Source organism: Giraffa tippelskirchi, chromosome 11, assembly GCF_054371585.1.
Source record: "Giraffa tippelskirchi isolate mGirTip1 chromosome 11, T2T-mGirTip1v1.2.pri, whole genome shotgun sequence".
Classification (NCBI taxonomy): Eukaryota; Metazoa; Chordata; class Mammalia; order Artiodactyla; family Giraffidae; genus Giraffa; species Giraffa tippelskirchi.
This window is the reverse complement of record NC_137285.1, coordinates 107536282-107562826: the sequence shown is the minus strand read 5'-3', so window position 1 is coordinate 107562826 and position 26545 is coordinate 107536282. Positions and strand designations below refer to the sequence as shown.

Here is a 26545-nt window from a genome sequence, read left to right as displayed (position 1 = left end):
GTCAGGTCATTTCTTTTAAGGGAGTTTTAAAAACCCATTACCCTAAGAATAAAGATTATGCAAAGTAGTCCATCTTTTCAAAGTTTCTAAAAGGCCTAGGATATGATTTTTTGATTTACCTGGCTAGAAAATATTCTAGTGGAAAGCCCAAAGCCCCTGGACACTGGCCACAAGAAACAGGATATTAAATATTTTACAGGATGATGAAATTCAGTATTTTTCCCTTCTTCTGTGTTCATGAATGAATGGTTCTGTAGCTATTAATTATTCCCTTGGGACTCACTCAGAGTGGACTAGATATTTTACAGGAAACTGCAGAAAGTAAAATAACTTCAGGTTTTCCTCAGAAAGGCTCTAAATTTTAGAGTGTAAAATATATATTCAGTAGTCATTGCTGCATGAGGGTATAGAGAAAATGGGTGTAAAATGAACTGGTTCTATTAAAATTCTCAAATTCTCATTATCAAAATATACTCATGAAGCTGTAACACCAGGATACAGTTTAGATTTTTTTTTTAACAGAAAAAATTATTATTCCAAGAATTGTGTTTGATAAAGCAATTCACCCTTCAGCACCAGAGTTTGGGGAGAGTGGGGGAACTGATATTTAATTTTGAAAGGGTTTCTTATTTGCATTTCTAAATTAATAAATAGATTTCTCTTCATGGGAAGACAATGATATTTATAGGACAGTTAACTTTGAATTTTAAGTTAATATGATTTCTTATTTTTCAGTGCACTTAACCAATCATTCCTCGGCATTTATTATGTACTCTGGATCTTTGTCTGCCATGCCATTTAACTCTATCAAATGTCACCTAGCCTCTCTAATTGAGATTTTAAAAGTTTCTTATGTCTGTAATAGTGCTGAAATTTTACAAAGATTTCAGTATGAATGACTCTTCCAAATTTGCCAAGATTTATTAACACCTAATGAAGTAGGAAATAGCAACCCAGTACAGTATTCTTGCCTGGAAAATTCCATGGTCAGAGGAGCCTGGCAGGCAATAGTCCAGGGGGTTGCAAAGAGTCGGACATGACTGAGAGACTGAACACACACACTAACACCTAACATGTTGCTCAGTAAAGTATGAGTTGGAATAAAGCCACTTTTATATTTCAGTGTAACCATATGGCTAGACAATTTATAAGATGTATTCACTCAACAAACCTTTATGAATGCTTACTTTGTGTTCAGTACTTTGCTAGAGGGTGAAGATATTACTCTGACGCCGCAAAACTGATTATCTGGTCAGGGGTCCCTTTGCACAATTGCTTGTCAGCCATATTGACACATACTGTAATGAATCACATATTTTAATCATAACATTTGTCCAACTTCCAAACACCAAATCAATACAGAATATGTTTACTAGTGGGGAGTCCCTGCTTTTCCATAATCTCAGACATTGTTCAAGATTCATTCTCCCTTCATTTGAGAAGATGGCTGCTGGTAGCGCTTAAAACCTCAATGTTCAGTAGTCTGAGGGTCTGTCTGTATGTATTCAGAAAACCTTTAAAGTGTATTTTTTAAAGTTAAAGAGTATAATAGATGCTCTATACCTAAAGATATGTAACTACTGTTCTCCTATAAATGCTACTTATTTTATTTTTTCCTTTTTTTTCAATAAGACTTTTATGACATCATTCCATATCATAATTGCATGTTGTTATTACATGCCTACAAATATTTACACTAATTATGTAATGAGCCATAATTGCACTAATACATGATAATGGGCTAAAATCAGTGTAAATAAACATGGAAATTCACACAACCAAAAGAGCAGGGCGTTGAAAACCATTAGTATTCTAAGAGCAACATCTTTTTATCTTTGACCCCTAGAAGAAGAATGTACATGGAGAAGGATGAATGTTTCCATTTCCAAATATTTAACAGCTCTGTAAGCTATACATTTAGATGAATATACTAGCATTCTAGCACATTGAAACTTACCCTCTCTTTGTTATATCTTCTTTTACTATCTCTCACCTGCCCTTCCACTGCCTTGTTTCCCATATATAAGAGTTATATCCGCGCTGTGTTTATAGAATCAGGCAAATGATCAGTCAGTGCAAGGAAAATGAAGGAAATTCACATTCAAAGGAAAGAAAATAAATTCTATTTTCTTTTCATGTCCCAGTGGATGTTAAATTATATGCATAAGTTAGGATCTACAGGCAGGGGACTCAGAGTTACTTCTTGAATTTCCATATGAGATCCAGGACTTAAGGCATGTTTGCCAGGTTGAATACAGTCATTCCGCACTTTCCCCCACTCTGGAATCTTGATAGCAAATCCACTTTCCTGTGATCGCAGTTGCAATGCAAGTGGAAGAACAGGGAACCTGACATAAAATAAAAAATCACCTGGCCCTTAACTTTAGGTTCCTTTATACTCTCACTTAATCCATTCATTCATACATTTTTGTTTTCATGAACATATTTTGAAGTCCCTACTATGTAGCAGTTAGTAGGCATGCAGGTGGCACTAGATTTGCAAAGGTGAGGAGTAAAGCCTCATCTTCAAATAGCTCCAAGTCTAGTGAGGGAGACAGAGAAGTGATAATGTAATGGTGTATGCCTACATTTGAAGTGTGTGTATGAAATCATGAGATAGAGAAAGAACTCTTTAAATTGAGGCTTGAAGGATGAATGAGAGTTTGCTTGGTAAAAGTCAGTTCCTAGTCTTTCCCCCAAACCAGGTAGCATTGATTCAAGAGAGGCAGCCTCTCAAAAAAGCAGCTTTTACCTCCTTGATGTCAGTATGAGGAAATAGGGTTGGAAAAATTGGAGAAACAATCCTTCGCCAAGTTAACTGAGTAACGCTAACTTCAGTGTTTGATTGCCACCATAGAATTATCACTCTTTGAATCCCTGTGTGCCCAGACAGATTCTCCTCCAGCTGTATAGGTTAAGCCCAGCTCCTCTGAGGAACAGCCTTTACCAGGCAAAACCAGAGTCCACCTAAGCAATGAGGCGAGATGGCCACAGCGTAGTCCTCATTGGAAAATACAAACGTGACCAAATATGGGAACACAAAGAGATGAGAAGTCACCAACCTGGTGAGTCTGTCAGCTCCAGCACTGAACTGGGCCTGAAGGTAAAGAAAAGACCCAGTTTTAAAATGAAAAGTACAACCAGGGAAATTTATTCCTTATAAGGGAAAAATAAAGTCAGCATTTTTATACATTGTTAAAAGAAAAAAACTGCTAGGGATAAACTTTGTGAAAAAGTGCTGAAGTAGTCTAGTTTGGAAGATTGACACCTTATAAATATGTCAATTACATGATATACCTGATAAATACTATTGAGTAAATGTTTACTGTAACTTCTATATTATTTGTTTATCTCTAATTTGTTCATTGTCCTGTTTTCTGTATCTTATCACCATATTTTGGCTTAAACTGTTTCCTTTTGTCTACTGACCCTTTAGAGATTCCGGTTTTTCAGTTTCACATTTGTCTTTCTCATTTTCTCTCCAACGATGCGAGTTTAAATATTGGTCTACTTTCATTGTTCTATTAATAGATACCAGAGAATGTTAGACTGATCAGAACAACAGCTATTATATAATCTTTCTATAATTTTCATGCACAAATAATTTCAAGAAGATTGATCTCAAGTATTTCCTTCCTTCCTGTCTGCACAGTAATCTCATGCCAAGGTTCTTGTGTTATTTTCTTTACCATTGAGCCCTTTGATGGTCTCTTGTGAGTGGCCCAAATAAGTGACAGCATGAAGAACAATTATAAGACTAACTTGTAATTTCATTGCTTAAGAAATGGTAGCTTTCCAGCCATTGTGACTGCATGCTCCCAGGTTGAGGTAGTAGGTTGTATAGTTTAGAATTACATCAAGGGAGATAACTGTACAGCCTCCTAGCTTTCCTTGGGTCTTGCACAAAGCAACATGCCAAGAATGATCATGGTTCCTCCAGGCCTTTTTTTCCCCTAGGAAAGCCTATTGAAGGTAAGATTGGGTAGTTATTTTATTGGTATTTTAGAATTCATGTTTCATTTAATTCTTACACCCATGCTATATTTTCATGTTTTGTTTCTTTGGGTTGGATTTTGTTTTACCAAAAACATGAGACTTTGAGAGATTCAGATTATCAGTTATCCATTGTCAAAAGATTGCTGAATAACAACACAAAAGCTCAGTATCATATAACAATAAATATATATTTAGCTCATAAGTCTGTGGATGCATGACTGAGAATGAGAGGTTTTTCTGGTCTTGATTGTTCTCACTCACTCTGGCTGTCAGATGTAGGATGGGGACACTAGGATGACCGGGACAATTCGGATCTATTCCATGTGTCACATACTCCAACAGGCTGGTCCCAGCACATTCTCATGGTGGAGGAAGAGGAAGAGAAACAATAACAGGCCAAATGACTTAAATATTTTTTAAAGCAAGCTTATGCCTGCTTTATGCTTACTAATAATTCATTGGTCAAAAGAAGTCACATGACCAGGCATGGCAACAAAGTTTCATGGTAAAGGGCATGAACTCAGAAAGGCATGACAGATCAGACTGTTTTTGCAATCACATTCCACTTTCCTGAGTTTCACCAAATTGAAAGCAATCATGTATCCTCCATCTTAGGAAGCTCCCAAGATCAAGAGCTATGTTTGTGAATTCACGCTTTGGAGTTTGGGTGAAGCTGGTCTTTGACTGAATGCTGTTTATATCCCTGTTAATGAGTGTGATATGCTCCAATCAACTTCCCTGGGGAAAATACCAAGAGACTGAGATGGCAGTAGTGTGGATAGATTGTATCAGCATACAAGGCCTTGTCATTGCATGGTGATAACTAATGAATAGTGGAGATTTTGCCTGATTTAGACTGACCTCATAAAACCTTCCCTGGTAGCTCAGACAGTAAAGCATCTGCCTACAATGCAGGAGACCCGGGTTCTATCCCTGGGTTGGGAAGATCCCCTGAAGAAGGAAATGGCAACTCCCTCCAGTATTCTTGCCTGGAAAATCCCATGGACTAAGGAGCCTGGTAGGCTACAGTCCATGGGGTTGCAAAGAGTCAGACACGACTGAGCGATTAACACTTTCATACAACCTGCACAGCATGTGAGCAGCACTATAACAGTATTTTGGCTGAAGTTGTTTGCACCAAGTCTAGATACTTCTCAGTAGAAAATGCAGAAAGGTAATCAGAAAGTGATTAATGAGGTTATTCTATTTATTTTACTATTTTATGACACTTGAATACATAGAAGAGAATGGTTTTGCTATCTAACTATAGCTCTCTCTTCACCACCACCTCCTGCTGCTACATTTTTAAAAAGATGAGATCACTGTGTCACCATTTTAATTCCATGCTCAAGTATTTTCATGGTGAATCATAGTGACTGTGACATCACTAACAGGTCAAGGATAACTAGTTCCAATTTGATGATGAAGCACAGGAAAAGGTCCACTGTTATTAGCCCACCGTGTAGGTCTACAGCAGAAATAGGAGCAAGACCCTCAGGCTTATGTATGGTCTTCATTTCTTAGCTAAGTCATCCATCCTTTAGAGGAGCCTGCGGCCTTGCTCTGGAAGATAAGGAGCCTGCGGCCTTGCTCTGGAAGATACTGTCATTACTTTGTCACATTTATTATGAGTTTGACGGGAAACACAGTTACTACCTGTGTCTGTGTTGGCTAAGAGTTTGTATATTAAACGTCTGTAGCCACTTGACATATAAGGACCTACTTAGTATTGTTTATACATTTATAAAGCTTTTTTTTTTTAATCGAATTACCTTCCCCTACAAGACAATAATGTCCTCTCCTTTGCTGTGGCATAAACTTCAGTGGTTTCACACAGCCATATTTTCCAAAGGCAAAGTAGTATTTGGGGGTCTTGTTTCTGAAAACTATCTTCATCTTTGGTGAGTATGGGTTCTGTTTCCTCAGGGAAACTCTCCACTGAATTTTATATCTGAAAGTCATTCTTAGTCCCAGAAATCCCAAGTACACAATTAATGCAATAACCATAGCTTATCTTCTGAGAATTAATCTTGGGATTTAAGAAGAAAAAAAATTGTTGAAGCATGCTACATTTTTTAATACCCTCAAAAATTATAATATCTATAATGGGTGATGTGAATGCTATTTTAACTTTTCAGAATCTAGTGATTTAGTGCAGCTATTTTCTAGCATGCTGATAAGTTTCAAAGCATAGATTTGTTACTGGCAACTTGACCATCTTCATCAACAAGAAATATTTTGCTTGCACAATTTAAGGAGACCCTGACAGTTAGTATGGTGAGTTTATAAACTTTCCTGAAGACACGTCACCTGTACTTCTTTATTTGCGCATATCAGATTCTTTTTGACTTGGTTTATCAGTCGAAGCGTTTAACTAGTATGTGATAACACAGTCAACCCCTCCTGGAACTGGGTGATTATACATTTCCAAAGTCGTTCTTGTCAGGACAAACACTAGCCTTCTCCAAGTTGGTTTTGGCTCATGTCTTCACTGAGCATTTCTGAAAGACCCAGGGAGGAATAAGTAAACCAAGTTTTTGTTAATTCAGTTAATATGTATTGGGTTTGCTAAAGAGTTCCTTTGTGTTTTTACATACAATATTGACATCTTAACGAAATTTGAGCCAACCCAACATTTTCTAACTATTTAGTGCAAGTTTGGACTGCAAATAGAATAAAACCCTACCTCATTACTATTCTGGTCCCACTATTTCCCCTATATCTCTTGCCCTCCAAATTCTAACTCCACCACAACACTTGAATTTCTGTTCTGAGAGAGACTGATCTTTGAAGATCTTTAATAGTTTCTTTCTCTAATAGTTGTCCTTCTAAGTTCTATCGAACACTTCCTTTAAATAGCGTTTATCAAACTTTAATTACTGTGAACCCCTCAGAGATCTCGTTAAAATGCAGATTCTGATTTAGAAGATCTGAACAGGGCCTGAAATGTGGCATTCCTACCAACTCTCAAGTGAGGCTGGTGCCACTGGTGTGTGGAGTACACTTACTGGGTAGCAAAGTTTTACATAATCAAATGTTTCTAAATTCCAAGATGGTCAAACAGTTAGGCTGAAGGAAAAACATTTGGAGACAGCTTCCCATCTCTTTAATGGGATTCCCTGGTGGCTCAGACGGTAAGGCGTCTGCCCGGGATGGGATGCGGGAGACCCGGGTTCGATCCCTGGGTCAGGAAGATCCCCTGGAGAAGGAAATGGCAACCCATTCCAGTACTCTAGTACTCTTGCCTAGAAAGTTCCATGGATGGAGGAGCCTGGTGGGCTACAGTCCATGGGGTCGCAAAGAGTCTGACACAACTAAGTGATCTCACTCACTCCCATCTTTAGATAAGTACAACAGATTTCCCCTTTAATTGCAATTGCACAGTTTATCTTTTACAGATATTTCAGTTTCTTTCACTAATATAGAACCCTAAGATGCCACACTATGAAAGTGCATTTTAGCAACAAGGACCCTGTGACACTGAGTTTAGTCCTAAGATCTTCATATGACACTGATTATTCATTCAGTATACACATCCTCAATAGAGCCTGGAAAGAGAATCCACTGGGGGCGTGAGTGCAGGTAGCAAACCTGGTTTTGCCCTGCTAAAGTACCATAAGCCTCCTGAACATCAGCGCCCGGTTACATAAATCCTTGGACTAGAACTGGTCCTTTCTGAAGGACTTGTCAAAGGAATGTTCTGCAATTCTGGGACTGTCATTCAAGAATGGTAGATGGCAGTGACTTGAATTTTCCTTCTTAGCCTCCGTATTCTCCTGCCTTATAACATAAAAGTGGAAATTTCCAGTTCTATGTCCGTACCGTCAGAGAGACATGAGCAGAATAGTAAGAAACAATTTGCAGTAGTGGTTACCACACCAATATGCTAACACAGAAAGCCGCATTAAGGCAACGGAAAAAAACAGCCTAAGAAAACAGTAAATATTAATTCCCTTGTTCCTTCCATGGTTTGTAGATCATTAGGATAATAAAGAAAAGTAAATTAATTTCTGCCTAGTTAATGTCTTGTGAACAGGGTTAAAAGCACTGAATATCATTTTACAGTAGAGATTATCTCAGTGGTAAAGCGAGAGGGGGCTATGTCGGGCATGTGAAATTCACCACCTCCTTCCCTGGTTCCTGTTTGAGCTCTTTCTAAACAAAAATTATGTGCTTCGTGCTCCACCGCCAACTGCAGTATGGAGCACACGAGAGCTTCTGTGGCCCTTCTCAACCCTTTTACATCAGTCACAGAGCTCCCACTGTTCTGTGCTAATGCAAAATGCAATAACGTGTAGCATCAGGACATCTCTGAGTCAAGAGGTTAACGGAAAACACATCTCCCATTGTGTTCCTGCAGCTCTGATACTGTTAATGGTGAAAACACCATGGAGACAAATAGATCTCTCTTTATTCAGGAAGCTTTGAGTGAAGAGAAAATATATATGACATCTTTACAACATGAGAGCCCTCTCTATATGGTGCATTAAGGAAAGATGGGGGAGGGGAGAGGTGCACGTAACATCATGCTTGATAAAGCTTGAATCTTGTCTAGAGGGAGTTTTCTGTTGCCTTCGTTTTCATTCCATTGCTCTAATATTAATAAATTCTTCCAGTTATGGCAGGGAGTAGGGGGGAGTGAGATTTAATCTTTCGAGGTACAAATTCAGAGAAGGAGGACTCTTTGGATAAGTATAGTGGGAGCCTTTATGGAATATCTTCTAAACTGTGTTGGGAAGAGGTGTGTGGTGACATAGCACCCTTTCTCATCCTACTCTTAACGTATTGTCCCTTTTCCTGTTGTGTGCTTCCGTGCTCCCAGGTAGAGGATATGGACCAATATACTTGTGACAGGGAACCAAGGCAAAAAAAACCCCCAAACCCACATTATAATTATGCTGAGATTTTTAGTTAAAAATTACCTGAAAGTAGACTGAATGTTTTATATGGCCATATAAAGATCAGTGTGATCTTATTATCCATTCACTTGAGAATGTCCCTTAGGAAAATCTTAGGGTTACTTCTTGTTCCTATAGAACTTTAAAAAGAAGTTCGTTTTATAGTTTATGAGTTGCAATCAGAAGCTAAAATTGGGGTGTTCTGTTCTTTAGGACATAAAGACTTTTCAGTCTGTAGTTAAAAATTCTGGGTCAAGTATCCATTTTGGGAGGGTATCTGCACAGGTTTAGATGTACCAAATAATTATCAAAATTTTTAATGTTATATATAGTTTTTGAGGGAGTTCCCTGGTGGCTCAGGTGACAAAGAATCTGCCTGCAATGCAGGAGACCCAGGTTCAGTCCCTGGGTCCTGGGTCAGGAAGATCCCCTGGAGAAGGGAATGGCTCCCCACTCCAGTATTTTTGCTGTCCATGGAAGATCCCATGGACAGAGGAGCCTGGCAGGCTACAGTCCATGGGGTCACAAGGAATTGGACACGACTGAGTGACTAACACACACACATAGTTTTTGAAGCACTTGAAGGATGTACATTATTGATTACCACTCGATTCAGTTAGATGGCTCCACTGGGAAGGGAAGAGTAAGTATTTGCATCCAGCTTTTGCATTGGACTGGACACTTTTGGGATGCGTTTTCAAACCAGGCTGATGCCCTTCAATACTAGTACTCTAATTGTTGATTCTTTTGCATCAGGGCAGCCAAATTTCATGTATAAAAGTTTATCAAGTCTGGGAAACAAGGAAAGAAGTTTCAGAATGGCTCATTGTTTAATGAATAAGGCCCCAAGTGTTCTGTGGTTGCTGTTTTAAAATTTGAGGAAAACATATAGAATCCAAACCATAACTTGAATTCCAAATTAGAGCAGATCATGCTCAGTTGTGAGGCTGCAGGGTAATAGCAAACTGTTGTTGGTCAGCTGCTAATAAGCAACTTCCAAGCATAAATGGGACACTCATGTTGTGTGTTCTGAATCCTCTAAGGGTTCTTCATTAATCTGTTTGTCGCTTTTTGTTATTGAATAATGAAGTGCTGCTAATACACTGGAACCTGTATGCAAAACACATTGAATCAAGCATAATTCAAGGAGAATATATATCCCCAAAGACTGAACAGAAAGGTGCAGAGTGAACTTATGGGAATTAAACTTTGTGGGGTGAGGTGGGGTGGGCTGGGGTACGGAGAGTAAACTTTTTATTACTTTCATGACCACCAAGAAGCAGAGTTTTCTGGTTAACCAATACAGTTTTTGGGACTTCCCTGGTGGCTTGGATGATAAAGTATCCGCCTGCAATGCAGGAGATCCAGGTTCAGTCCCTGGGTCAGGAAGATCCCCTGGAGAAGGGAATGGCAATCCGTTCCAGTATTCTTGCCCCGAGAATCCCATGGAAAGAGGAGTCCTACTGTAGAGGCAGGCTACAGTACATGGGATCGCAAAGAGTCAGACACGACTGAGTGACTAACACACACACACAATATAGTTTTCAACAAGATCACCATATATGAGATTAATGAATGACTAAATTAAAAAATAAAGATTATATTCTGCTTAAGGCTAAGATTCTAAATATGATATTCTTGAAGATTTATAAGTTATTTAGAATTCAGTATGCTTCAAGACCACCATTATCTTGTATAGTTATTTAATAGTTGATGTGTAGAAGTGCCAATTACAGACCTTAAATAGGCAGAATACTGGTTAAATTAGATTTCACCATTTATGTTCCACAGCTTAAGCTGGAAACTTGTGTTAATATTGACAGTGATCTCATCTAATGGAAAAGTGCCAAAATTCCCTGTTGTAAATGAAACGCTCCTCTTAACCAATCTACCAAAATTCTTAGTTATGAATACAGCATATACATTATCCTGTGATCTTGGGTGGTTCTAAATTTAGCCAGTTCTCTCGGCTATTCTCTGCCTCGCCAGATGTCCTGTCTACCTTTTTCCATCCTGTTCTGTGCTCTTGGAGGTTGGCCTTCATGGACTATCTCAACAATCTCTTGCCTCTGGCTTCAGCGTGTGTTTGGGGAGAGGGAAGCACTAGCAGGAGACCCAAAGGAACATGCCGGTCAGTTTAGCGCATATCACCCCCCGGCCTTGTTCTCTCAGACCTGGGTGGCTGATGACTTCCTCTATTGTCAGTCCTCAGATACCTCGCCATTTCTTTTTAATTTCTCTTAACTCTGCCTAATCTTTGCAAATAATACTTTGACTAACTTCCCTTTGCTTCCCCATCAGAGTCTGCCATTTTCCTGTCCAGACTGGTTTTCCAGCTAAGTCTTTACAAGCTAGATAACAGAAATTAGTCCCTCACGTGCCACCCTGCATGGGACATGAGAGATAGCAGAGTAGATATGTATCTTCTCCATAATGCTCTAAGCTCTGGAAGGGCAGGGGCCATGTCTAATGCCCTTTATAATTTTCAGCAACACCTGGGGGTTGGCCTAGGTGTTAGCGCTTAGCCCATGGTGCATGCTTAGTGAACACGGAGAGTCTTACTGAGTTCCTTTGGGATCCTTAAATTGGTTATTGGCTTAAAATGGATTGTAAGCTCTTGATGTAGGAGGTATACTTCAGAAAGTCAAGGACCACATTTTTTTCAACAACATTTTTAGTATACCCTCACGTGATGCAAATACTGTACCTACATGAAATACTAACTCAATAAAAAACAGAAGATTTACTCCATGGGTTAGGTTGATATGTGTTTAGCAGATGAGAAATAATTATGTTTAAAATGTTTAGATCTAATTTTTCTTTTACATTATCATTCCCTACCATTTGTTATTTTTTCCTATTTGTGTTGTTTTTTGTATATTTGTTTATATGACTTTTACCTCTTCATTTGTATTGACAGTTTTCTGAAAATAATGTGGGTAGAAGGAACATGCCTGGTGCAGTTAAAATAGGACTTAAGAGCTGCGGAATAAAAAGAATAGTTACCAGAACAGGTATCTTCACTGTTTCTTTGTAGTTCACATTGCCAGTTTACTCTTTGACTTTCACCATAATGCCAGACCTCTCCATACTTTGTTTCAAAATTATTCCCAATTCTGTGAAATGTAGCAAATATAGAAATAGAAAACGCTTTGATTCTGAAAGTAGTAAGCTGGATTGTATTCTACTGTATTCACTCCCTACTTTGCTTAAACCAATGTTTTAACATCTAATTGCTCCAAAATTTGTGAAAATAGGAAAAACAGTTTGGAAGAATTTGCCTTTTGACTTCCAAAGAAGGGAAACTGCCTGGTTAGTTCAAAGAGCAGACTCCTCACTGTTCATATTTTGAAAACAAGATCATTTCTTCAACAAATGGAGGGGTTCAAACACTGTGAACTTAGATTAAGTTAAACTTTGTGTCTCCTTGATAAGTGAAACTGTTTAATGATAATTTTATTAGTCCACTTGGGAAGTGACCAAAGCACTGTTAGATAAGTTAAAACCAAAAAAGCATGGAAAATATTTTTGCCAACTGTTTCTTCTTGGCCTCTTGGCAAAGATCAACAATTACGTTCCCTATCTAGGGACTATCTCTTGTGGGCCAGACCAGATGATCTAATAGGTCTTTATAATCTCTAAATACTGTGACTTTTATCCCCAAGTGAACTACATAGTTTATTTACATAGAAACACACTCACAGGCTTAAGGAAATGCAGTATGACTAATGGTAAGAAAAGTGAGCCAGGATGACTTAAGTGACTTTTTTTCTAAATAGGATAAGTAAATTAAAATCATAGACATCCTCTCTAGTTCTCTTCCAGCATATCAATATGTAGATCTTAGATGTCAGAATTTCCCAGTAGTGAGTGAGTTTCATACCACCAGCAAATTATAAACATGTTTGCCTATTAAATCAGCAAACCTTTGCTGTGCTTATCCAGAAAGCTCTTCAATGGAGAGTTGGTTTAATTGTTTTAATTTCACATTCTGTTCTGGGCACATGGGAAATTAGAAATGTTGGGAATGATAAGAAAATAAAAATTGCTAGAAAAATATGAGCATTATAAAGAAAGCATATTCACTGTGCATTTCAACATTATTAAGAATGTGTTTTTGTAGCCTTGGGCTACATTTATCTAGACAAATGATGCATTGGGAAGAATCTTATTATTAATAAAAAAAATTGTTTCCTCAGGACTTTGTTGGCAAAGAGAACATTTTTGAGGTCTCTTTTCTTTCTCTATGTTATACAAATATTTCATGCTTTCTCCATAAGGTAATACTTTGAATAGTGTATCTGGGACTAAAAGTAAAAATTTTTGTTCTTGATGCTTTTTAATTTTTTAATCAAATCTTCTCCATACTTGATATTGGCCCCCCTTAAAAATAAATATAGGGACAGTCAAGAGATCTTATTTCCAGAAGGCTTAGTGTTTCTCAGTTGATTTCTCACCAACTCACTCTGCAATACACAGGGTAGAAGAATGTGGTTAAGAAATACCAATTGAGCAGGCAGATAATAAAATCCTAATATTACCCATCGGTTGTGTTCATGAGACAGTGGGACAAATTTCAGGGTTATCTTTATTTTCAGAGGTGGTGTCCGGATGCTGATCCTTTCTGATGAAAATAGTGTTTATGAGGAATTCTCTCTGGGGGCTTGATCAGTGAGATATCCATTCTATTGTGCTTTCCGCTTTCAGAGCCCTGAAGTATCATTTGGAAATCCCTTCTATTTCAGCCCTGAGGAGTGGGGCCATATAAATATCACACACCCTATGGCTTATTGCACAATTATGTTGCTCATCCATAAACTAAAGCCTTTCTTAAAAGATGATTATTTTTCCACAGGTTCCCTTATAGTATATGCTGAAAGCCCCAGTAAGTCACCCCCACTCACCTCTGTCATGGGAAGACAGTTCTCATGGTCATTTCCCATACGGGGTGAAGCATGATTTCTCATCTTGCAATCTCATGGTTTAAGTGAGAATACCACCTTCATGGACATAGCTCATTTTACTAATTCATCTCAGTTAAGGTTCTCATCAGGGCTTCCCTGGTGGCTCAGATGGTGAAGAATCTGCCTGAAAGGCAGGAGACCTAAGTTTGATCCCTGGGTCAGGAAGATCCCCTGGAGAAGGGAATGGTTACCCATTCTAATATTCTTGCCTGGAGATTTCCTAAATTCTAAGGGAAGCTGAAGCTCCAATACTTTGGCCACCTGATGAGAGCAGCAGACTCATTGGAAAAGACCCTGATGCTGGGAAAGGTTGAAGGCAAAAGAAGGTGGCCGAGGAGGAGATACTGGGTAGCATCAACAATTCAATGGACATGAACTTGGGCAAACTCCGGGAGATAGTGAGGGACAAGGAGGCTTGGTGTTTTTCAGTCCATGGGGTTGCAAACAACAAAGTACTCATCACATATTCAACCTATGATTTATCTTTGTTCTCAGTTACTTTCATAGCTTATGCTTTGAGATGATCCTAAAACTTAGGTTCCTGTCTAGGGCTTATTCATGGTTGAGGATACCTTTGTGTTTCTGGTTTGTGTCTTCCCAAGTCAAGCTGGAAGGTCCCCGTCTGTTCCTGTTCCCCTCTCGCCTCCCTCAGGCAGCTCTTTCTTCTGTGTAATACTTTGTTCAAACAGCTACCCCATCATACGATGTGAATGTTACACATGTCTGTTTTACTGATAGTTTTTGTGAATTCTTTGATGGAATGGACACCATTTTAATCATCCTTCTCTTCCCAGGCTGACACATAATAGTTATTTAATAAGTGTTGGTTCAGTTGAATCACATTTTCTTTCAGTAAACAGTTTTTGACAGGTCTGTGATTTAGGAAATGTTAAACTCAGATAACCCAGCTTTGTATACCCCACACCTAAGTTCTGTATTATAGTATTCTGTAACATCTAGAGAATTTTTTCCTTTCATTCTGCTATTGTTTCAGTGCACAAGATTGAATCTGAAATAGGGTCAATAGCCAAGTCAAAATAGGGTGCAATTAAAGCTTGGCTTTTAAAAAGTTTTCCTCAGGATGTTGGGAGTTTCTAAAAATTAAAGGGTTTATTAAGCTACAGGAGAAAGAATAAGCCCCAAGAGAGGTATTTGCATGTTTATCAGAACAAAATTGACTAAGTTTCATCACTTAATTTTTATTTCACAGTAATCTCATGCAATTTCCCTGCAATGGGACAAAAGCACTAGGGAAGTCATCTCCCTTGATAGTATTGTACCCTTTTCTGCATTGCTCACTGAGTGTAGATAGAGCTATCATGGTCTTGAAGATGATGGATGGTTGTCTTTGATGGTACTAAGCTTCCACAGTTGTTGTAGCTTCCTACTGAGTTACATTTCTAGTAGAGTTATTGAAGTGTTTTTTAACTAAGGAATATATTTTATGATTCTGGTGGTAGTGATGGTAATTTGTTTCATTAGTATTCATGGTGCAGACAGAATAGACACTAAATACTAAGTTACTTTTTACACTTAATCAAAATTTTAAAAGTCCTTCAAATGAAGTAATGTACCATTACAATAATATCGATTCAATTTAAGAATTTATTGAATGTACTTAGTCTTCTGCTATCTTTTGCTTTTTAATCCCAGGAATGAAATAAATCTTGCTATCTAGAAGAATTTCAGTACAACTGTATCTAAAGAGTTGATGTTACAATAATTAACCACTCATCAGTTTCTCCAATCAATTTCACTTTATCAAATGACTGTTAACTTACTACTGTTTTGTTTGCCCTATGTCTATTTCAGGTTTTAATCTATCAATTATATGAGCTACTAACAGTGTTTTTGGTCTTCTCTGTTATACATAGATCATATTGTATATACATATACACTTTATGTATATTATGTCCATACCCATATTAGGCATATATATATACACATATATACATGTATCTTTATATATATATATATATATAAAGTAGTTTATGTATAAATATATATAGAGAGTAGTTTACTGAGCATTTGTGCTAGGTGTTGTGATGAATGCAAGATAGATATATTTCCTGCCCTCAAAAGATCTTGAAATGTAGTAAGGAGAATAAAATAATTACTTAAAAATACAAATGTACTAAGTACAATTCCAGAATGCTATGGTGAGTCAGAGAAAGAGAATATTTCCAAATATTGAAGCAGAGTAGGCTTCATAGAAGAGATGTATTTTGAGCTGGGGCTTAAAGAATGGGTAAGATTGTGAGGGATAAAGATTAGGGATAAAGTATTTCTGACAAAAGGAAAATATAAATAAAGGGCTTGATTAAAGAGAAGAAGGACCTATGTAAGAATGGAAATAGTCCATTTAGGCTTAGACATAGTATGAAAATGAATTTAATAGGACAAAAGTCTTTACAAATAATCTGAAATCAGTTCTTCAAGGGACTTTAATGCCATGTAAAGATGTTTGGAATTTCGCCAGGTAGCTATAAGGAGCATGTAGGTTGATTAACTGTGCTCTTTAAGATGATTAATTAGCTTATAAAGTGGACAGGACAGAAGGTGGAGGAGACTATTTAAGGACTTATTACCATAGACAAGTGATCTGTGTATCAGTCTGAATTAGAGTGTTGGCAGTATGTATAGAAAGGAGGGAATATTTGACAGATCCTGTCTGTGCAATTGGATTTCAATAGTAGATGAATAAGAATGGTAAAGATTTGTTGAAGGTTGATTGAGTAAATTAATTTATTTTGGATTTTAACAGTATCTTGTGAATGTTTGCAGAAATACTTGGCAGACCAGGAATGGAAGTAGAAGAAACAAATGGTGATTATTCGAAGTCATAATTTGGAAAATTAAAAGGTGTAAAAGGCCGAAAGATAATAGGTCTTTGGGTGCTAGTGAAAGCATCATTGAAATGACTTCACAAGTATTACTGAATTAAGTACAGCTAGATAGGGCTTCCCTCATAGCTCAGTTGGTAAAGAATCGCCTGCAATGCAGGAGACCCTGGTTCGATTCCTGGGTTGGGAAGATCCACTGGAGGAGGGATAGGCTACCCACTCCAGTATTCTTGGGCTTCCCTCGTGGCTCAGATGGTAAAGAATCTGCCTGTAATGCAGCAGGAGACCTGGGTTCGATCCCTGAGTTGGGAAGATCCCCTGGAGAAGGGAAAGGCTACCCACTCCAGTATTTTGGCCTGGAGAATTCCATGGACTATACAGTCCATGGGGTTGCAAAGAGTCGGACACGACTGAGCGACTTTCGCTTCACTTCACTTCACTTCAGATAGGGCTGATTGTCTTGGGGGATATGCTGAAATTTTGGAGTTTCTATGTCACAAATTGAAATTGAATAGATTCACTAGAAGTGAGGAGTGGATGTGTGAAAATTAAGAGTGGCTTTCCTGAGGTTGAGACCATTCCAGATTTTGATGAACTTCAGGTTGTGGCCAGGTGTACTGATGACTAAAATGAAAAGGAAATCAGTTTCATTGGACTTGGTGAGGCCAGGGCCCTGAGAAGGTCCTCAATGTAGCCAGGGTGGGGAAAAAGAGACCATAAACTGAGATAGAACTAATTATAGATTTAAAGTGCCCCCAAACTGGATGGAAGTTCAGAGACAAATGTCCATTCATATTCATATTTCCATCTCTAAGAAAAGTGTGATACTATAATTGGGCAAGTCTTAGTGAAGAAGCCCCACTCTTTCTGCTGAGTTCTAATAAGTGAAGAATTTTCAGTTACTTTCTAATTTTCTGAGAATTCAGTCCACCTTGTGGAATGTAGATATTGTACTTATTCACTAAAGGCAAGAATGTAACTTCACAGTCACTGGACATGTTTAAAGGTACAATCAGTCCTCATTATTTATGAATCCCATGTTTGCCAATTCACCCACTGACTAAAACTTGTTTACTTGTGAACTCGAATTAGCATTGGTGGTGCTTCTGTGGTCACTGGCAGACATGCGCAGGGCAGCGAAAAGTTTGTGTTGCTGCTGTACACAACCTCCCGGCTGGAGTTGGACAATATGACTCTGCCTTCTTGTTGAAGCTCTCACACTGTGTCCTTTGGGGGGTTTGTTTAGTACCATTTTTTATTTGCATCTTTGATGATTTTGCTGTTTAAAATGGTCCCCAGGAGTAATGCTGAAGTGTGGTCCAGTGTTCCTAAGCACAGAAAACCGTGATGCGCCCTATGGAGAAAATACGTGTGCTAGATACACTTCATTCACACAAGTTATGGTGCTGTTGGCCATGAAATCAATGTTAATGAATTAACAATATGTATTAAATAAGATGTCTTTAAACAGAAACATACATAAAACAAGATTATGTACTGATCAGAGGCTTGTAGGAAACGACCCCTGTATTTCCCCCAGGAGGAATTCTTCAGTATTCCCTAATTCGATATCCTCAGCATCTCTGTAGAAAGTAAGTGCTGAAAATAATGGAAGTCAACTATGGCTTATTTCCATTAAAGATATCCATCTTAGTTGTTTGGATCCCCACTCAAGTCTTTTTGACTCATGACCATTCCCTCTGAAAAGTGTATGAACTTTGCATAAACACTATTCTCTTATTAATTGGTTGATGAAACCAAAATATAATCTATTTAAACTGTATTTTGAAGGCATTTTAGACCTATGGACAAGTTGCAAAGTAGTACAATGTTCATCTGGATTCCCCTAATGTTAACATTTCTATAACCACAGTTAAATTATCATAACCAAGAATTTAACATTGTTATAATGCTATTAATACTAGCTTATTATACCTTATTAGAATTTCTGTTTTCCTTTAATGCCCTGTTTCTGGTCCAGGCAGCGTTCTGGGATTCCACATTGCATTTAGTCTTGTTCCTTGGTCTCTTTCAAACCTGGACAGTTCCTCAGTCTTTCTTTGTCTTCCATGGCCCCAACATTGTTAAAGAGTACTGCTGCTCAGGTATTTTGTAGTTTGAATTTTGTTATGTTTCCTCATAATTAGACTGAGGTTATCCATTTTTGGCAAGGATACCACCGAAGAGATGATGACATCATATCAGGGTCAGTGATGTTAATATGTTATCTTACTGGTGATGTTAATTCTGATCACTTGGTTAAGGTAGTGTCTTCCACGTTTCTCCACTAGAAAGTTACTCTTTTTATCTTTGTTATTAATAAGTGGAGGATTTTTTTTATTTTAAAATTTTCTAGAAGATTGCTTTTCAACCAGCGAGTACAATGTTATTAATCAATTCCATTCTGAGCACAGTTGGCATAATTTTTAATTGGCTTTATTTTGTTCACTGGGAACTGACAGTCTAGTTGGGAAGATAGAAATAGCACACACCAAACAATGTTATATTAATACAAGGAAAGATATAGAGAACTACATTGTGGCAAATTGTGCAACACAAAATATAAAAGCTATAGGATTGATTAGGGAAGACTTCTTGTGGGAAGTGGAAACTCCTATTGTACTCTGAAGAGTGGGTAGGGTTTTTCTAGGTAGAACTCTGTAATTCAGTGAAGTATATTGCATATTTAGCTCCTTGGGAACTATGCTAGGATCTGGGAATGCATAGATAAAAAACAGAATCCTTACCTTTAAATAGCTCTCAGTCAGAATCCCGGGGACGGCGGAGCCTGGTGGGCTGCCATCTATGGGGTCGCACAGAGTCGGACATGACTGAAGCAACTTAGCAGCAGCAGCAGCAGCAGTCTAATGAGAAGGATGTATGTGTCTATAAGTGGAAGGCAAATGTGATTACTGTGGTATAGTGATGGGACAGGAGAGGATTTTACAGGTATGGCAGAGCAATACCACACCTTAGAGGTGAAAAGAGGAAGTTCCTGTGTTGATGTCATTCAATCTGTACTTGAACATTTCTAGTCCCAACAAATTACTTTCTCACAACATCTTATTCCACTCATTTGTATCTTTTACTGTTTTTTTAAGCTAAAATTCACCTCCTCCAAACTTTCACCAGGGGGTCTAGCTCTTTCCTCTTTTGGCATGAGAGAATATTTCTACTCTCTGTCAGGAGGATAGTCCTTAGAAGTAGACATTGCATCCTTCCTTAATGTCCTTCTTTCCAGTTTAATGTGAGTAAATTTATGTACAGATCTTTCACAAGTCTTCATGTATTTGTTTGTCAATTGATATGGCAACCAGAATTGAAGATATTCTCAGGCTTTCTAAGCAACGCACAACACCATGTAACTAGTCTCTAGACAACATAATTCAATTAATCCAGCCCAAGTGTGCTTTATTTTGGAGGCAAAACTGTTGGCTTGCTGTATTTTCCTTATAAATAATCCCTGCCCCCTTGCTCTCTTCCTCATCCGCTCACCCTCACTGTGATCTCCTCCCTTGTAAATATTTTAGAATAATTATTGTATGAAGTCTCCCCTACAAAGTGCAGTTGGGGTTTTGAGCCTGGCATTCAAAACTTATTTATTTCTGTCATATTGTGTGCTCTTCATTTTGACTTCTTGTTGGAGTTCTCTTTGAATGTTAATCTTGTCATCTGGCATGGCTTTCGTCCCCCCCCCACTTTTGATATCTACAGATTTGATAAGAATAGAATCTATTTTTATCCCAGGCCTTAATAAAGTAAACAAGGCAGGGTCAAGAGCAGAGCTCTCGGGCACGCCGTGTATGTCTGGTCCTTTCACAATATAAAAAGCTCTCAGTTGTACTGTCATTCAGCCTCCCTGTCTCTCTCTGGAGGGAACTGGCAGGGGAGAGAGCAGGGCATGCTCTTTGACAGCAATGAGCCTGACCTAAGCAGAGCCCAAGTGGCACATTGCCAGGTTCTACTTCATGGAAGGCGAGTCACATGGTGTCCTGTCCTAAAAGCCAGGAAGGAGCCATTCTTGCTAAAGAGAGAAAGTCGGTAATGTTTTACTCCTGATGGAATTTTCACACATGTATGGTCTTGTAGATATGGAACAGCATGAGGTAAGTTGCCAAAGAAGATTTGGGGTTAGGGAATGACAAGAGAAAAGCAGAATTTAAGGCAGAATATTCTGTTAATGGAACTCCAGATGGACCAGAAGGGAAAGAAACTGGAGGACAGGAGGCTAGCGAGGAACGCCGGAGGTGCCCGGGAGTAAGGGGGCGAGGACTTAGACAAGGACAGTAGTGAGAAGTGAGGAGAAAGGAACAAATCAGAGATACGTGTTCCATAGGGGAGAAATAAAATTTTGTAACTAAAAGTGAGTTTGGGGAGGGAGGAGGAGGGACTAGTAAAAGACAACTGGCACATTTTAATCTGGAAGGATGATGGCTCGGTAGGCAGAAACAAAGGAGCTGGTAAAGGGAACCCTGTTTAGGGTGAGGTTGGTTTTTCTTGTGTCTCTATTTGACTTAATGGTGGTGAGAGATGAGTAACATTCATCAGAACCTAAGACTAAAGAGTCATTGTCCACATTAGCATAGAAAGAGGATTTCTGAGGAATTTTATATTCAAGTTAAAACTTAAATGCCCCCCTGGCAAGGCAAACTGTATGATCACTGCAGCTGTATGCACCTTTAGGTTTCCTGGCACATTGGTGGGTTATTGTAAAAGTAATACACATTGTTTCTGGTTGATCTAAAGGATCTCTTAACCTTGCAGATCCATTTATGATGTAGCAGCTGGTAAATGTGGTTATGAAAATCTTGGAAACAGAGGTTGGCTAGGATAAATGATGTCCAAAATCATCGAATGAGTCACAGGAATAAAATCCTGGGTTTCTCATTCCTTCACCATCAGCAGATATTCTGACAAAGCTGTCTACCTACTTCTAAATGGAACATTCTGCTTGTTTCTTGCAATGAATGCTCAGTTTGTAGTCTCTCTACACACAGATCCACACACACAAATGAGTGCTGAAGAGAATACAAAGATATTAACTTGAAGCCCCATCACAGCCTTTAGAGAAGACCCTGTTATTAAGCTCTTGATGATCATCATCACCAGATATTCATTAAGCACCTAATTGTACCTGTGCTAAGGATGTACACACACTGGGCAAGCAAAAGTCACATGGGTTTACCCATGTCTGGGCATGTAGACCCTCCACACAAGAGCAAGAGAGAAAATAATATAAAATGGACAGATGAAAATGCTCAATGAACAAGGATTCAGTTTAAGTTATACTGGAGAAAAGGAAATTGGGCAAGGCATTTTTGGCTGAGCTGATAGGGAACTTCCTCTCTCATCTTCACAAGCTTCCCTTTAATCAGTCTCCCTAAAGATTTTGGCTAATCAGATTCTATACTGTGGGGTGATCTGAAGACCCAAGAGCTAAATATGTTTTACTCTTTGTTCATTTTTATTGTTGGTTCCTATTATTAGACATGAGCATTTTCCTTTCAAGTCCAACTATCAGTCTTTTTCTCGTAAGCAAACATTGCCTATTCCTGATACAGCATCAGAGCAGGTGTTCCATGTCTGGTTCTAACCTATTTTTATCTATAAAGGTCCAGAGAGGAACCATTGTAGACTTTGTAGGCCATATATATGATCTTTGTTACAATTAAACTCTTTTGTAGTGACAAAGATGCTGTAGACAAGAGAAAACAAATGGGTGTGATGAGGTCCCAATAAACAGGGTCTGGACTAAATTTGACTCCAGAGCTGTGATTTGCTGATCCTTAAACTAAAAGAAGGAAGTTTGTTTGCTAACAAAAAATGTGTTAAAAACCAACCCAAAGGGAGGAGCTATTTGAAAGAGTGACAATGAAACATATACATTACCACATATAAAACAGAGAGCCAGCGGGAATTTGCTATATGACACAGGGAACGCAAACCCAGTGTTTGGTGACAACCTAGAGGTGTGAGATGGGGTGAGAGGTGGGAGGAAAGCTCAAGAGGGAGGAGACCTGTGTATAATTATGGCTAATTCATGTTGTTGTATGTCAGAAATTAACACAATATTATAAAGCAATTATCCTCCAATAAAGAAGAAAAAAGACAAAACCCAACCCATATCTCCCTATATGTGATGAAAACTTCTTGGCCAGTAGACAGAGTAATATGAAGAAATGGCCAAATTCGTCTGAGGTCTTCAGTCACAGCATTTCTCAACAAATATAACTACTCTCATCTATAATTTGTCATTTTAGTCAAACCTTCATTATAATTAGTCTTTGAGAGATTGATTGCATTACCCATTTTATTTCTGGGAGAAGGGATAACTATGTTCTGTTTATAAAATGTGCCTGGTTACTTCTTAAAAATGACCTTCTAGAAATTTTCCTAAACATGTATTTCTTCTTCTAAGCAGCTATATTAAGAGATCTCCTCCTGATTTGACTTTTTGGGGTCACATGTGCTTGCTGTACCCATTACTCCCCTTTCCCCTTGAAATCTTCACACTGGGACCACATTTACCCATCACTTGTTTTTTTGTTGGTTTATTTCTTATTAGACAATAGTTTACTCTCCACTGACTGCACCAATAGAAAGCAGTGGCGTAGATAACCTAGAAACTGTGCTGTTTAGTTGCTCAGTCGTGTCTGACTCTTTGTGACCCCATGGACTGGAGCCCACCAGGCTTCTCGGTCCATAGGATTCTCCAGGCAAGAATACTGGAGTGGGCTGCCATAAATCACTGCAACTTTGGAATGCTTTATATGATTTTTGCGGAAACAAATTTACCCCTGTAGTTGTATTCTACCCAACCTAATATTAAAATCAACTCTCATTTCTGGATCACCCCATTGACTGAAGTGATAGAAAAGTATGTCTCTGATTAGGAAACTCAGTTGACTTGGGTGGATAATAAGAAATTTGAGTATATGAATAGCCAGATAACAACTGACATGCCAATAAAAATATGTTTAAAAGCCCTACTATTTGTCATGGACATGTAACATCTACTTAAATATTTTTCAGTTCAGTTCATTTCAGTCACTCAGTCGTGTCTGACTCTTTGCGACCCCATGGACTGCAGCACACCAGGCTTCCCTGTCCATCACAAAATCCCAGAGCTTACTCAGACTCATGTCCATTGAGTCGGTAATGCCATCCAACCATCTTATCCTCTGTCATCCCCTTCCCTTCCTGCTTTCAATCTTTCCCAGCATCAGGGGCTTTTCCGAGGAGTCAGTTCTTTGCATAAGGTGGCCAAAGTATTGGAGTTTCAGCTTCAGCATCAGTCCTTCCAATGAATATTCAGGACTGATCTCCTTTAGGATGGACTGGTTGGATCTCCTTGCAGGCCAAGGGACTCTCAAGAGTCTTCTCCAACACCACAGTTCAAAAGCATCAATTCTTTGGCACTCAGCTTTCTTTATAGTCCAAATCTCACATCTGTTCATGACTACTGGAAAAACCATAGCTTTGACTAGACAGACCTTTGTTGGCAAAGTAATGTCTCTGCTTTTTAATATGCTGTCTAGGTTGGTCATAGCTTTTCTTCCAAGGAGATATTTTTATTTGCATTTTTTAACCCTTAAGACAACTGTATTGTGGGGATATTATAATCTTCATTCTGAAGATTAGGCTTTGAAAGGTAAAATGATTTCCTGCAGTTCTCATAAGGATTAAGAAAAGGGTTGGAATGTGTGCTCAGTCTTCCAATAATAGATGTAGCAGCCTTTAAACAGCTACCTGTGGGTCTAGTGAATGGATCCCATGCAATTCAGAAATGTCACTGCCCTCCCCTTTTCTGTACACTGAGAGGGCATCTCTTGCATCTCCTGCATTGGCCGGTGGATTCTTTACCACTAGCGCCACCTGGGAAGTCCCAGTATCTGTATCCGTAAAACATCCATCACAATCAAGACAAAGAACATCTTCATTATCTCCAAAAGGTTCCCTGTGCCCCTTGGCAGTCCATCTCTCCTTCTGGCTCTGCTTATAGGCAAGCACTGATCTGCTCTTTGTCTCTATAGCTTAGTTTGTATTTTGTAGGCTTTGAATAAATATAATCATACAGTATGTACTCCTCTGTGTTGGTTTCTTTCATTCAATATAAAGATTTGGAGACTTATCCATGTTGCATGTGTAAATTGTTTGTTCCTTTTTATTGCTGAGTAGTATTTCATGGTAGTATGGATATATCACAATTTGTTTATTCATTCTCCAGTTGATGAATGTTTGGGTTTCCAGTTTGGGGCTGCTCTGAACATTTGTGTGTAAGCCTTGGTGTGGACATATGTTTTTATTTCCTTTGGTAAGCCCTAAAATTAGAATTTCTGGGTCATATGGTAGATATATATTTAACTTTGTAAGAAAATGCCAGTTGTTCTCAGTGGTTTACCATCTTACATTCCCACTAAGAGTATATGTGAGTTCCAATTTCTCCATATTCTTGTCAAAACTTGTTATTGTCAGTGTTTTATTTTTAATTTTACTTATTTTTATACAGTTTTAAAGATTGCATTCCATTTACAGTTATTATAAAATAGTGGCCATATTCCCTGCGTTGTACAGTCCATCCTTGCAGCCTACCTTATGCAGCTGCTCTTATGAGCGTGTACCGGTATCTCCTTGTGATTTTAATTTGCATTTACCTGATGGCTAAGGACTTTGAACATCTCTTCATATCCTTATTTGTATATCTTCTTCTGTGAAATGTGTGTTTAAATTTTAATCTTTTTGTTTTTACTAGATTGTCATTATTATTGGGTTATAAGAAGTCCTTATATATACAAACTAGGTACCAACCTGTCATATTTATTTGTGTGGCAAATATTTCTCTCAATTTATTGTGCACATTTTCATTTTCTTAATGGTACCTTTTAAAGAGCAAAAGATTTACATTTTGATCAACTTCAATTTATTGAATTTTTTCTCTTTGTTTTTGTGCCTGATCTTTCTTATCTTTCCTTATCTCCAAAATTTTAGAGAGTTTCTCCTATGTTTTTTTTTCTAAAAGATTACTGCTTTTAGCTTTTATGTTGTTGTTCAGTCGCTCAGTCATGTCTGACTCTTTGCGAACTCATGGCCTGCAGCATGCCAGGCTTCCCTGTCCTTCACTGTCTCCCAGAGCTTGCTCAAATTCATGTCCATTGAGTTGGTGATGCCATCCAACCATCTCGTCCTCTGTTTAGCTTTTATATTCAAGTTTATTGTTAACTTTGAGATAATTTTTATATATGTTATGAAATGTGTCAACGTTCATTCTTTTCTGTTCATACAGTTTTCTTGTTCTAGCATCATTTGTTGAAATGACCATTCTCCCCACCCCACTGAGTTGCTTTGATACTTTTGTGAAAAAATCAGCTGACCATATAAAGTATGGATCTACTTTGGATTCTATTCTGTTCCATTGGTCTGTAAGTCTCTTCTGTCCTCTAATTCTACACTGTCTTTATTATTATGCCTCTGTCGTAAATCTTGAAATAAAATAATATAAAACCTCTTTCTTTACAGATTAGTTTAAAAATTCTGGAACCTTTGTCTTTCAGTATTAATTTTAGGATGAACTTGTCAATTTTTGCAAGAAAAGGGAAGGGTTTGCTGAACTTTTGATTGTGAGATTACTTTGAATGTTTAGCTCAGTTTGCATAGAATTGACATTTAATGACATTGGAGTCTTCCAAGCTGTGAACCTGGTATGTCTCTGCACTTCCTTAGGTCTTTAACTTCTTGAAGCAGTATTTTGCCATTTTCACTGTCAACTCTTACACACTGTAAAAGCTTACACACTGCATTAGTTTCCCAGAGCTGCTGTAATAAATTATCACTAAATGATTGGTTG

At 38.2% G+C, this 26545-nt stretch overlaps 1 protein-coding gene and 1 long non-coding RNA gene across 23 annotated transcripts in view; one reads left to right on the top strand and one right to left on the bottom strand.

The window, feature by feature from the left end:
- The window catches only part of LOC145526208 (uncharacterized), a 418885-nt gene that overhangs the window by 280853 nt on the left and 111487 nt on the right, over positions 1-26545 (top strand). The gene's annotated exons all lie outside the window — the stretch shown is intronic.
- On the bottom strand, positions 2101-25340 carry LOC145526211 (uncharacterized). The gene is made up of 3 exons (XR_014068766.1): positions 19449-25340; positions 3063-3097; positions 2101-2348 (listed from the first exon to the last, which is right to left on the bottom strand). It is a non-coding gene; the product is annotated as an uncharacterized LOC145526211 (long non-coding RNA).